The sequence below is a fragment of the Cryptomeria japonica genome, chromosome 10, assembly GCF_030272615.1.
Source record: "Cryptomeria japonica chromosome 10, Sugi_1.0, whole genome shotgun sequence".
Classification (NCBI taxonomy): Eukaryota; Viridiplantae; Streptophyta; class Pinopsida; order Cupressales; family Cupressaceae; genus Cryptomeria; species Cryptomeria japonica.
The window spans coordinates 24,393,373-24,397,574 of NC_081414.1; the positions used below are offsets into that span (position 1 = coordinate 24,393,373).

At 36.4% G+C, this 4,202-nt stretch overlaps 1 non-coding gene across 1 annotated transcript; it reads right to left on the minus strand.

The window, feature by feature from the left end:
* Positions 1-349: 349 nt before the first annotated feature.
* TRNAV-AAC (transfer RNA valine (anticodon AAC)) lies at positions 350-420 on the minus strand. Its single transcript has one exon. It is a non-coding gene; the product is annotated as a tRNA-Val (tRNA).
* Between the last annotated feature and the right edge of the window lie 3,782 nt (positions 421-4,202).

Below are 4,202 nucleotides of genomic sequence, written 5' to 3' on the forward strand. Positions count from 1 at the left end.
CATTATGTTTTTTTAAGTTTTCCTAATATGAGATCGGAGCTTCTCTTGCTTTATATAAAGCAAGTCTTCATGCATTGTATTTTTCATTCTATATATTTTTTCTTTTGATGAATATAGTATATCTTCCTTGATGCTCTCATTTGTGGAATGTGTTATTTGTTTGTTGTTTGATCTTGCAGGTGCTTGTGTTGCAAAATTCAACAATTGTCATGTAGGGGTGTGAGTTTTATGAGTTGGCACTTTTGTGACATGTTGGTGCCTTTAAAATCAAGTTTTTAGTTGTCAAAAGATGCGTCATCAAGTGGTATAACATGGAAAACCTTTTTTTAAGGATGTTATTGTTGAGACATGGACCAACTAGGACTCGAACCTAGGACCTTCCAACGTTGTTGGAGTGCTCTACCACTGAGCTACTGGCCCCTCTTGGACCAGTCCATTGTCGGTCTACGTGTGACTTATTTCCAATGCCAACACCCCCCTTAAGCCACACCTCTTGTGTGCTTGGGGCTTCTAGCCTGGACCTGGCTCTGATACCATGTTGAGACATGGACCAGCTAGGAATCGAACCTAGGACCTTCCATACGTTGTTGGAGTGCTCTACCACTGAGCTACTGGCCCCTCTTGGACCAGTCCATCGTCGGTTCGGGTGTGGCTTATTTCCAACACCAACATGTTGAGACATGGACCAACTAGGACTCAAACCTAAGACCTTCCATATGTTGTTGGAGTGCTCTACCACTGAGCTACTGGCCCCTCTTGGACTAGTCCATCGTCGGTCTGAGTGTGGCTTATTTCCAACACCAACACCAACACCCCCCCTTAAGCCACACCTCTCGTGTGCTTGGGTTTCCCAGCCTGGACTTGGCTCTGATACCATGTTGAGACATGGACCAGCTAGGACTCAAACTGAGGACCTTCCAACGCTGCTGGAGTGCTCTACCACTGAGCTACTGGCCCCTCTTGGACCTGTCCATCGTCGATCCGGGTGTGGCTTATTTCCAATAGCAATAGTTATTATAGATTCTATGATAATTGTAAGGGCTAAAAATGGGGTGAATCATTTTAGAAGTGATAATCAGTTATTATTACACCACATAATATTTTCGGGGATTCTTATTATCACTTATAAGAAGTTGTAATGTCATACGAGAGACTATGTTTAACATGTAGCACTCCCAACAGTGGAACCAAACCCATTCGAATCAACCATTGAAGCTTCATCATCAACTTTGGGTCAACATACATATTTCATTAGGCATTGGGCTTGGAGTCTAGTTGTGGCCAATGTGAATCACTTCTAAGACTTGGAGCTAGTATTAGTTGCTTGTGAATTCAATGGAATTCATCTAGAGAGTGAAAAGATAGGGAATTAGGATTAGGAGTTAGTTTTGCATGTGAGTTGGTAATAAGCCTATGGTGGCCTGTGGGCCTGTTGTGACCAGTGAGCCTATTAATACTTTGCATGTAAGGGGGCCTACATGCATGTTGTATTCTTGTTTGAATCAATAAAATTGCATTTTTTTCAATTACAAGTCTACTGTGTTCGATTTTGCTGCATGTCTAGACAATCCATTTTTAGACCCTCCATCCTTGTTTGCATCAATAACTCATAGCCTTTTGTGCATCGCTACAATTCTTAGGTTGTTGAGAAAATCTATATTTCTTATTCTCCATTCGTGAGAGGTGTTTTTCTTCCAAGTGATTACTAGGCTTGTGGGGTTGAATCAATAACTTCAACATGATATTAGAGCACTTTGGGCTCAAATGAATGGCGTCATCATGTTTAGATAATTCCAACACTTACATATCAATTATTGTTTCATCAAAATTTGAGTAGTTGACTTTTTTAGGTTTTTTTTAGGGCACAATGATCAAGGCAAGTACTAGGGTCCAACAAAAAATGGTGAATAGTGGAGTGGAACAGACTATACCATCAAAATTGGAATGACCCAAAACCCCAAAATGACCTATCCAAATGCCAAAGTCTATGCCGTTGAAAAAAGCAAAAAAAAATGAGCTACTTGGGATTGTCGTGCAGATTTGTACAACTCCAAGGCTGCCATTAATTCTACACAAGCATTACAAAATTCACAAGTCACTACAAATTTATTTTTTGTTTTTAAAACCTCTTTACCCAAAAGATTTTATAAAAAAAAATTCAAAACAAAAGGAGGCAATTTATTACTTGCACAGGTTGTGTTCAATACTGGGTGTTAACTTTGCACTGTTGCTAGTAGACAATTCTGCCAAACCTTCTCCTTAACAACAACTACCACAACATTGAATGTAAACATATCTTAGTTGAGAGGTAGAATATTCTACCCTAAAAAAATGTCAACGACCATATAAATCTTAACAACCATCAATTTTTTCAGCCACAATGTAAGGTATATTTGAAGACTTAAGGGTGTATACCAATGAATCTCCCCTTTCAAGTGACCTGTTCTTTTATTGATGACTAGGAAATATTCCTTAGAATACTCATTGATGTCAATCATATAGGTTGGCACCTTAATCCATTTCTTAGCCCTCTTTGGTGTTTTGAACCTATCTTTATAAATTGGTTATATCTTCTTCAAACACCATTCATTTTTGGAAAAAATTATATCATCAAAAAGCTAGTTTTGGGCTTGATCAAATGGTGCAAGATTTTTTTTTGAGATTTTCTTCTTGGTTCTTGTTATTCTCAATCAAATTCGTATCTTCATTTTTTACTTCCAAGCTCTTAACTTTTTGCCACTCTAATTTTTGTAATTCTTGTGGCATTGAAAATGTATTCCATAGCTCCTCAGATCCATTTATATACTTTTTCTATAGTCTACCTAGTCCTAGGTATATTTTATTTTTATTTTTTTGTTTTCACTTTCTAGTCATTACTTGGATGTTTTGGAACTTGGAAAGGGTCCATTTAGGTGAGATGATCTTATTTGATCTTATTTACATGCACTGAGGTTATTGGGGTCCCATTTTTTTATTTGAGGAGGTGTGGTGGGTTATTCTATTCATCCTTCTATTATCATCCTAACAAAGAATAATTTTGAGTTTTGGTGAAAGGGCATCCTAATATATCTCAAGTGGCTTCATTTTTTGCCTTAGCTACATGGACTCATCCAAAAGCCAACCACAGAGAGGGGAAGCTATGCTTGGAGGATTATCATTGACCATGTTTTAGGATTTATTTGTCTAATGGGTAAGTGCACAAAGATGGTGGTCAAAAAGGGGGGTATAAGTGGACACTTTTTTTCTGAAATCAGGTGAACCTGAACTTAGAGGCAAAATTTGAAAGTCATCCACTCAAGATATGAAGATAATCAAAGAACAAATATTGTAGTACTCTGAATCTAGTTTCCAAACTACTAATTTTTTTAAAAATTGGATAAGATTAAGGGGGTCAAATCCTTCGCGCACGAAAAACTGACCCTATTTTTTTCTAAAAAACATAACATAGTGTCTGACGTGCGCATCAAAAAAGTCATAGTTAGATTTAGTATTTTGACAAATCTTTTGGCAGAAAGATAGTTAAGAGTGAGCACTAGAAGATGTGTATTTTTTTGTAATTTTTTGTTGAGTATTTTTTTATATGATTTTTCCAATCGAGCACATCCTGAAAATTTGGTACCTGTTCGTGCGCAAAGCATAAGTTGCACTAAACAAATCGAAAATACAATTTTTTTTTTAAATTGTAAAGAATCAAGTGCACTACAATAATATATAAAGTTTTTTAAATTTGGATACGTATATCAAAAGTTATTCAAAAAATGGTGCACCTATGTTTGTGAGAACTATGGAGACACTAGTAAAAGAAATTCAATAATAATATGTTATTGTTGTTCAAATTGAAAAAAAATTATATGGCTAGAAAGCTCAGAAGATGGGTGAAAATATGGTGGAAATTTCATAAATACCCACTTTATGAAGTGTAAACCTGATGATGACAAAGTCGATAAACCAAGTTGATAAAATAAAATACGTCAAAAATGAGAGAAATGGAGGGAAATCAAACTTCCAATCCGTAGCTTTGTCATCCAAGCCTATTTCCAAGCCTAAAAAGTCAAAAGCGCGTACGTGGTACATATGGTTTAAAAAGTGCGTACGGGGTATTTATAGTGTAAGAAGCGTGTACGCGCTATCTTTACTATAAACAACGCGTACGCGCTATTGTATAATATTATATTCTATGTATAATATGTGTATATTCATAT